Below are 10,139 nucleotides of genomic sequence, written 5' to 3'. Positions count from 1 at the left end.
CCCATCTCTACAGCCCAATTGACAAAATAGTAAGCTGAGGACTTTTGTGCTGTAACTCCGTCTGGACTTGGTGGTGGTCGTGGGGGGGGGGGGTATTTCTTCCTACTTCCAGTAGCCCAGGATGGACACCAGACCCAGGCCCTGTCCTCTCCCAGTGCCCTGGCAACCCCCCTTGGCCCCTTGGGGATGCTTGGCTGTCAGCCTAGCCTGTCTCCTCACCTCCGCTCTGGGTATGGGTTCTTGTCAAGGGTCCTGATGCCCCTGCCCCATGTCCCTGCCCCTTCCCCTGCTCCAGCCCCCACTCCTACCCCTGCTCCTGTCCCTGCCCCTGCCAGAGCCACTCCCCCTTCCCCTGCCCCAGTCTTGTGCTCCTGCTCTTGCATCTGTTCTGGCTCCTGTCCCTGTCCCTATCTCAACCCCTGCCCCTACTCCTGCTCCGGGGGGGGGGGGCTCCTAGAGCCATATCCAGAGCCCACAGCCCTGCTCCTCATACAATTATTCCTTGTTCTAGTCCCCCGACCCTTACGGCCTGCAGTAATGCTTCATCCCCTACCTTTATATTCTTTCCTTCTGGTGCATATTAACTTATTTTATCTTTTCATGGTCTGTATACTGTTTATCATCTGTTTTAAATAAAATTACTTGTTTTCACTTCAACACGTCACAAGCATTAAGTACATTCCCAACGCTGTGCCACCACACCATAGAACATCGCTACAGGATATCTCCTTACCCAAAGGAGACCCTGAACCCAAAGCCCTCCCTGCCCATTTATCCTCCAGCCTGGCCTCTCACAACTGCTAAGCCGCTTTCTCTCTCTGTTCCTCTACCTGTTCTGGATGTTTCTGTATGTGGAATCACACTTTATGTGCCTTTGTGTCTGTCCACCTATTTTCAAAGGGGACTCTTTTTTTTTTCTGTGTTATTTTCTGTGACATAGAATTTTCCATATTTGATATTGAAACCCCCAATGGATTACAGATGAGATATAATTATAGAGGCCCCTTTAGGAATTATAAACACAATCTCGGAGTCAAACCCTTGTTCCTGCTGGGACACCATAGCCTGACCCCAGACAGGACACGGCTGGTTCCTCCTGTGGCCCACACAGAAACCAGGGAAATGCAGAAAGCTGGAAGACACACCACAGAGGGCAAACACATCACTCACAACCCAAGGCCAGAGAAAAGTTTCACCTGACTCTGTTCCAAACCAGGCTGCAAGTCACGGGGTTCCACAGAGACAGAGATCAAATGTATGCCAGTCCAGGGGGAATAGGCATGTGGGGAGTATGTGTCAGAGATGTGGGAGCTCCCAGGGGAGGACTCTGGCCAAGGAAACCCTATGAAGGCAGTGCTGGTCACCCTCAGAGTAGCAGGTGTCTGGTGTGGGGACCGGCAGCCCTGGGGAGAAGGTGAAGAACCAGAGGTCCAATACAGTTCCCCTGTAGAGAAGGGTGACGGGCACCCCTGTCTGGGAGAACAGTGAGCAGCACCCATCCCAGGCCACAGGTGCACCCATCACCTAGCAGTGCTCGACCTCAGACTCAGCCCCAGAAACTCTGGCACCATTTTTCACAGATGTATTGTCAGCAGTGTTCAGCACAGCGATGGTGGAGAGAGCAGGGATGGAACAGCGCTAGCGCTCAAGGAGATGGATGGGATCCACGGTCCCAGTCCTCATGAGAGAATGTCCTGTAGCTACTGTCCCAGGGTCATCCAGGCACAGGATCCAGGAAGCCCCTCCTGAGACCCCTCTCCTGCCACCCTGCTCCTAGGAATGTTCAGAATTGTTTGAGGAGGTGGAGAGGATCCAGGGTGACAGGAGGGCCAGGGAGAAGGAAGGTCAGCACTGGGAGGACAGAGGGATGTGCCCTGAGCCACCACCCAGGGCGCAGGCTGTGATGCCCTCGGATTTCACCCCAGATGATGGCTCCTGATGTATGAACCAGACTTCTGTTCTTTCACTCACTCCTTCCCTACCTCATTTATTCACTGTCTCCTTCATTACCCCTCTCTCCTTCACCTCCACCCTCCCTTCCCTCCCCCACTCCATCACCCTCTCTGCCCCCCTCCCATCCCTCCTCCCTTCTTCCCCTCACTCCCTCCCTCTCATCCTCCCTCCCTCCTTCTCCGCCCTCCCTCCCTCTCTCCCTTCTCGCCCTCCCTCCCACCCTCCTGCCTGACCTCCCATCTCCCCTCCCTCACTCTTATCCTCCCCCCCTGCCTCCCCCATCTCTCCCTCCCTCCTTCCCCTCCCTTCCTCCTTACCCTTCCTCCACTTCCTCCCTCATGCCCTCCCTCATTCAGCAGAAGATCTGGGGTCCCTGCTCTGTACTGAGCACTGAGACTTCATCAGTGAGCACCTCCCCCCCAACCCACATGGTCATGTCCACTGTGGGAGGTGACAGGGGGCAGTCCTCAGGGCTAGCAGTGGTGATGAGCACCAGGAATCTACTCCTGAAAACAGAGGCTGGTTGCACAAAGAAAAGAATGGAGAGACCCATGCTTAGCACTTCCTCTAGAAAAATCTAGTCCTGAAAAGTGATGAAAAGTAAATATATTCTAGACTTCATGCAGTTTGAGTGCTAATGGCCCATAGGCCCTGATTCCTAGAAGCAACAAAGAGTAAATCATCCAGTGTCAACTGAGGGTTTGTGACACAACTTTTCTGACCAAATGACAGTGTTTCAGCCACCATCTCCAGGGCCTCCGAGTTTTCCCAAGGGTCTCTGTGATCCTCTGACTCTTCTATCGACCTCCTTGGGAAGCTCTGTCCTGTCGTCTTCTTTGTCTCCTGCCTTTTCTGTGGTCCTTCTATGGTCTCCACTGCCCCCACTAGGGCCACCCTCACCAGGATTCCCCATGCCCCTTGGCGGTGCTCACACCCCACACTGGGCTCCATGAGCCCTACATTTTGTGTAAGACCTGTGAGCTCCCTCTAGGTCACCTGGCATCTCCCTTGAAGTGACCTGCATCTTCCTGCATTGGGTCTCCTCTGATGAGTCTGTGAGGCCAGCCTGTGCCCATGTCACGGGCATGGAAGTGCGAGTCCAGAAGGTCCAGACAACTCACTCCCAGTCCCAGTGTGTGGAGCCTGGGCTGAGAGTGGTGCCTGAGCAGAGGAGGAGTAGGGCCCAGGGAGCCTGAGGGAGGACATGGTAGTGATTACCCAGGAAAAGAATGAGCACTGTGGGAGCCTGGCACTCAGGCCTGCTGGGAGACCATGTCCCACCCGCACTGGATCTGTCCCCAGGACTGGAGGTGGTCGGGGTATCCACCCTCCCAGGCTGCAGGCTGGCAGTGACTGGCAGGGGAAGGGCATGACTGGTGTAGGAGAGAGCCCTCCAGTAGAGAGGAAGGGGCAGGCCCTCCCCCAGCAGCAGGTGCACTGGGACGGACTGAGGGGGCATCAGTAGACAGCAGTGTCTGCAGCTGGGGTCTCCACACAGGCCCCCTCCTGAGGCTCAGACAAGCTTGTCTGGATGGCCTATGTCCCCAAACACAAAATCTGGCCCAGGACCTCCCCTCAAGCTCTTAGTTCCAATCCTTTGTACTCAGCTCAAGTGCAAGAAATGGCCAGTAGTTTAGGTGGTGTTGGGCACACAGAGACATGTAATTTTCTGGCCCACGCTATAACATTGCTGATATTTTAAAGATCTCAGGGCTTTGATTCAAAATTGGTAGAATGCCAAGGACCCCAGACAGATTTCTGGAAACCTGCCTCTGTGCCTTGCAGCCCTCCCATCCCGCCAGCTCTGCTCAGAACCCCTCCAGATCACAGGCCCATGGTCTTGGGTCCTCAAATGGCCCAGATGATGTGCCTCCAAAAAGTGATCCAGGTGGAGCAGCAGGACACACTGCAGATTCCAGTAAATCCCCCTCCCAGAAAGTGAGGGTACTGCTGGATGAACTGTCCAAAAACTGCCAGGTCAGGGTTCCAGGAAGACACCAGAGGCACAGGAGTAAGTGAGGAACATCTGAAGGTCAGGTAGTGACAGTGGGAATCTCAGGTGGTTTTGCCTAGGGGGAGGTCCCATCTGCCTAAACCCTCAGTGTGATGGCTCCACTGGGAGATGGGGGAGGGACCATGCCTGGAGGACCTGTGGCTCCACTGTCAGAGGTTGCCAATTTGATCTGTGCACAGGTGGGGAAACCCAGCCATACCCCCAGAGAATTTCTGGAAACAGTAGCCATCTCAGTGACAGCCAACCTGGGAGGTCAACCTTCTAGCTGCCTAACGTGGGATCGAGCCACAGACCAGCAAGCTAGCCAGAAATGGAAGAAGGAGAACCAGTTCTTCATTTCAATAGTTTCTGAGTTACCAGTTTGTTCCTATGGTTAGCATACATTGAAAGGCCTTGAAAATGTTCTCATTGTTCTCTGCTGGAGAGGTTCTTGAGGTAAAACCTTGGTTGGCATAGCCATGCTGGGAAAAGTATGGAGTTTCCCCCAAATATGAAAAATAGAATTCCTGTAGGATCCCACTACTGGGTAGACATTTGCAGGAAATGAAGTCAGTTTCTTGAAGTAAGATCTGCATTGTCTCACCCAGTCTCCCCGAGGAGGGGCTGCCACCCTTAGCAACAGGGAAACCAAGTGGGAAGTCCTAGGCAACCCTCCCCTGGAGGCAGGCACCTCCCTGGACAAGGGGCTGCCCCAGGGCTGGGAGGTCTCCAGGGCAGCACATTCAATGTCCTGGATACTAGGAGGAGATGAAGTATAGCACCAGGCCAATGAGGGTCAGGATACACTATTCCAAATATGGCACCACCTTGGCAAATTAAATATAGAAACTGAAAGAATTTTCCAAAGAGAAGAAGCAGGAAGGTCCCTCTGGTCCCCAGCCATCAGCCCTTCTTCCCTGAAGTAGGTCGGAATACTCTAATGTGGCACTTTATTTCCCCAGACCACAGGGAGGACATGCTTATCACCAGACTCAAGGAATTTAGGGCCACAAAGGCTAGAGGAACAAAACTGGTTAAACTAACCTTTATCTTCCTAGTTACTTTTTTACCACTTATCAGCCCTAGCTCAAACTTCTGTGTCTCTCAATTCTTTACACATTTATTGCTTCTTTGCCTAAAATGTAGACCTGTCTTCTCCAGTTGCCTCTGCTGGTCTCCACGTTCTTGTGAGGCTCCCACAAAAAAATCAATACACTTTACCAGCTTTTCTCCTGTTCATCTGTCTTTGTCAATTTCCAAACACAGCCAGGAACCTTAAGACGAGTAGAAGAAAACTTTCCTCTCTTACAGCCCTGGGCGGGAGGGTGGGGTGGGGACAGGGCACAGGTGGAGTCAGGAAAAGCCATCCCTTCTTCTGAACTTGGTTAAAACCGCCACCCTCCGCTGGGAAGCAGCAAAGGGCTGAGCATGGCTGGGGGAGTCAGGGAGATTAGTGATTTTTCTAAACTAACTTTGACAAATCTGTGTTCTTTGCTGTGAGTGGCCACTGAATCCCTGTGCTGTTAACTTAGTGGTCAGCCAATGGCTGGGCAGAGAGGTCACCCATGTTTCTGAACTATGGCTACATTGGAGGGCCCCAAAACCTCCTCCTCATGTTTAAATAGTCTGCTCAAGTGGCTCATGGAACTCAGAGAAACACATTACTTACTAGATGACCAGTTCATTAAAAGGACTGAACTCAGGACCAGGCAGCTGGAAGAGATGAGCAGGGCAAGGTATGTAGTAGAGGCTCGGAGCTCCCCTGCTCTTGGAGTGAAAGAGGCCTTTACCCACCTCCACTCTAACGTTCATCTGTACTTCCTAACTGATGACGTCCCTCCTTCGGGCTCATCTGTTAAGTCAAAGCCCCAGCAGGCACCAAAATGACCCCTCAAGCACTAACCACTGCCTGACACCAGCAAGGCCCTGCTTGTGATGGACCCCAAGACAATGATTGACCTGAAATTTACTGACCCCCCGAACCTGCCCATTGGCCTTCTTCCTATATTTTCTGCATATAAAAGCCCAGGAGTGTTTTTTTTTTTTTTTCAAAGATTTTATTTATTTATTTGGCAGATAGAGATCACAAGTAGGCAGGGAGGCAGGCAGAGAGAGAGGAGGAAGCAGGCTCCCTGCTGAGCAGAGAGCCTGATGCGGGGCTCGATCCCAGAACCCTGAGATCATGACCTGAGCTGAAGGCAGAGGCTTAACCAACCCACTGAGCCACCCAGGTGCCCCCCCCCCCCAGGAGTGTTTTCAACACCTTGAGACCATGCCAGTCCTTTGCCTTCCAGTGTCAGCTGTACTGAAATATATTCCTTTCCTGTGTCACCACCACTCATTTCTCTGCCTTTGGATCTGGAACACTGTGAATAATGTAATGTAGCAAGTCAAATACCAGTTCTTTCCGTCCCCAGGGTTCACTGCTGCCGTTCTTCTCACTGCAGCTCTGCTGTTGGCTTAGTGACATTTCTGAACTGATTTTGTCAAATCTGTATCCCTTGTCATGTGTGACCACAAAAGTGTCTGGCCTGCGAAAGTAGTGGTCAACTGTTGACTGGGTGAGTTTTCCTTAAACATTTGGAAACCGCGCTCTTTCTGAAACACACACACACACACACACACACACACACACAACTTCTAGTCTTTACAGATGGGGAGGAGGCCTCTGGGTTTGTAGATGTCAGGATGCACTTTCAGCACCAGCCAGGCCTCTTAAAACTCTGCCTTGGCTTTCACTTTCTACTTGCCTAGTCTGACAATCACCAGAGGGCAGAGCCTAAGGCCTTCTCAGGTTGGCCCTGAGCAGGCACCCAGCCCATGCATGCAGTGTCCCAGGGGCTTGGGAATAGGTCAGAGCTTCCAGGCCCTTCTTCTCTAAAGCTCCTCATCACTCTGCCTTTCTTCCAGTGATTCTGCTTGGCTTCTATTTGCACCAACTCTTACCCATTGCCCGGCAGCAGAAACTCACATACACCTTTATATGCTTTGGGCATCGAATGTCCTCCAGTAGCCACCTCACTACTGGGAGAGCTGTTGGAAAGCAACAAGTCACAGAGGAATCCAAGGGTCTGGACTTGGTGTTTTCTTCTCCTGAAATGGGGACATCTGTGAAAGGAGCAGGTGGCCAGCTGATGGAGGTGTGCAGGCACCTGACATGGACAGGACACATGGGGTAGGTGAGGCCAAGACTCCCAGGGTATATTCCTGGCATCAGGATGGAACTGGTCTTCAGGCTGAGAAGGAAAATGAGGGGAGTAGAGGAGACTGAGGAGGTTCATAACAGACACATAAAAAAATGTTCAACATGAGAGAAATACAAATCAAAACTATAATGTGATAACACCTTACACCAGTTAGAATGCCTAAAGTTAACAAGACAGGAAACAAGTGTTGGCAAGGTTGTGAAGAAAAGGGAAACTTTTTATACCGTTGGTATATGGTTGGGAATGCAAGCTGGTGCAGTCATTCTAGAAAATAGTATGGAGTTTCCTTAAGAAGTTGAAACTACAGCTACAAGTATTTACCCTGATGATAAAGATGTAGTGAAAGAAGGGTCACCTGCACCCCAATATTCATAGCAGCAATGTCCACAAGAGCCAAATTGTGGAAAGAGCCCAGATGTCCTTCAACGGATGAATGGATAAAGAAGATGTGGTCCATATATACAAGGGAATATTCCTCAGCCATCAGAAAGGATGAATACCCACCATTTGCATCGACATCGATGGAACTGGAGGGGATTACACTGACAAAATAAGTCAAGCAGAGAAAGACAATAATCATATGGTTTCTCTCATACATGGAACATAAGGAATAGAGCGGAAGACCACAGGGGAAGGGAAGGAAAACTGATGGGAAGAAATCAGAGAGGGAGACAAACCATGAGAGACTCTGGACTTGGGGACCCAAAATGCGGGTTACAGAAGGGAGGGGAATGGGGATATGGGGTATCTGGGTGACAGGTATTAAGGAGGTCATATGTTGTAAAGAGCACTGGGTGTTACAGGCAACTAAGGAATCACTGAACACTACATTAAAATCTACTGATGTACTATATGTTGGCTAATGAATTTCAATTTTAAAAATTAAATTAAATTAAAAAATAAAAAATAAAACCAAGGCAGAAACCATACATAACTCAGAGGGCTCCATGCCTCTGGAGGCTGAGCTAACAACCACAGCCAAGGCCTCTGGCAGTCAGGGGACTGAAGGTCTGGGAGGTGGCTCGGTGCACCCCTACCCCTGAAGCCCCATGGCCATGGCAAGGTGCAAGGACTGGGAGGGAAGACCCAAGCAGAAGCCATCCTGGCTCCACAGCCACTGCAGGACCACTCCCAGCCCCACCAGGCGGTGTCGGTCTAGAACCAGGAAGAAAGCCTTTTCCCTTGATTGTTCTTTTTTTTTTTTTTTAAGATTTTATTTATTTATTTGACAGACAGAGATTACAAGTAGGCAGAGAGGCAGGCAGAGAGAGGAGGAAGCAGGCTCCCTGCTGAGCAGAGAGCCCGATGTGGTTGTTCTTTTTAAGGATGGTTGCTCAGCATTGACACAGAAATCATCCAACATAAAACTGGAGCCATTCACAGCTGCAAATGACCCAGAAGTTATCAAAATGCAGACCACCAAGAGAGAACCTTTTGTCCCCAGGCAGGCCTCCTGTGTGCGGGTGCAGCTGGGGGCCCTGGACATGCCCGTGTGGGCAGGGCTGGGCTCCATGGTCTCTCTCGAAGGGACAGAAGTAGGAACCTGCTCTGACAGCTCTGCTCAGGACAGCACCCCCTGATGGAGATGGGGACAGCTCCTCATGAGTCCCAGATGTCCTAGTGATTCTTGGGCATGGCCTGAATCTCAGCTTCTTCATGAAGGTAGGGGAGGGCAGCCCAGCCACCATGGGTCCCACAGGTCTTCCTGGGACAACTCTTCATGAGTCCCAGATGTCCTGGTGATTCTTGGGCACAGCTCAAATTTCAGCTTCTTCATGAAGGGTAGGGAGGGCAGCCCAGCCACCGCAGGTCCCACAGGTACTCCGGGGATAGCACCTTGGTGGGCTTGTGGTCCAGCAGGTACCTGTTCAAGTGGCTCTCGTCATGCCACACAACCTCAATCCCACTAGCCAGGTCAACCTCCGTCATCTGGTGACAGGCCAAAGTCAGTCAGTGAACCTTTACCACCAATCCCCCAAAAAAGTCTCCCATGTAGTAGACATCATCCTGGTCCCTGAGGATGTGAGCTTGGAACTGTGACCAGTGCTGGTAGCTGAAGTCTTCATGAAACACCCAGTGGAAATTGCAGTGCAGGGCGCCAAAGAGGGGAGAAAGGATCTCCATGCCCACATGGTCACAAAACTTTATGTCCACATCCCCACACACCAGGTCATCCACCTCATGGAGGAAGTGCCACTCACAGAAGAGGCTGAACATGGCCATGCATTTCATGAACACATCTTGCCAGTATGGGGACCAGGGACCTTGAGGACCACCACCCTCCAGACTTCCTAGGGGGGCACATGGGCCCTGCAGCCTGCTGGTCGGTGATGACCTAGTAGGTGACCCTCTGTCCCACCATGATGGGCTTCTCTGCCCTCTGCAGAAACAGTTCCAGGAAGACCACCTGTCTACAAGGACAAGGGACAAGGTGGGAGAAGGATCACTGTCAGAGGCTGGTGGCAGAACCCCAGAGCTGGGGGCCATGGAAGTGTGTACCTTCTTCAAGGGGGTAGGCACAGGGCTGTTTTAAGCTATAACTGCTCTCTCAGCCTGTCCCAAGCAAGTCTCCTTGTGGGGCCTCCCTACCTATGCTATCGGCACCCCATCATACAAAGGGGAGCCTGAGGCTTCAGAAGGGGGAAACCAACCCCACAGTCAGCATGCTAGAGCCAGGAACACTCACCCTGTGCTGAGCTCCCAGGCAAACCCTGTCACTGGCCCCCACAGAGCTGTCTCTACCCCGACAAAGTCCTCCCTTGAAGGCTACTGGGCCTCTTGCTGACAAGGTCCATCAGTCAACCATTGCTATTCCTAGGAGCAGTCACCCCCAAACTCTCCCAGATCAGGAATCAGGTCCAGCCCATGGGCAGGGAAGGGAAAAGAGAACTGCTAGAAGAAGAGGGGGCTTGCTTAGGTCCCAGCCGAGAATCCAAGAGTGTAAGCTTCCAGGTCCAGGTCTACATCGCCCTGGCCCCAAGAAGTTG

General features: G+C 51.8%; 1 pseudogene; it reads right to left on the bottom strand.

Annotated features, from left to right (window-relative positions):
• Positions 1 to 8,870: 8,870 nt before the first annotated feature.
• Positions 8,871 to 9,514, bottom strand: LOC101686347 (annotated as a pseudogene).
• Between the last annotated feature and the right edge of the window lie 625 nt (positions 9,515 to 10,139).

Source organism: Mustela putorius, unplaced genomic scaffold, assembly GCF_011764305.1.
Source record: "Mustela putorius furo isolate JIRA1106 unplaced genomic scaffold, ASM1176430v1.1 tig00537227_pilon_pilon_pilon, whole genome shotgun sequence".
In the NCBI taxonomy this organism is placed as follows: Eukaryota; Metazoa; Chordata; class Mammalia; order Carnivora; family Mustelidae; genus Mustela; species Mustela putorius.
Note: the sequence above shows the minus strand (reverse complement) of the source record. Positions and strands in the feature narration are given on the sequence as shown.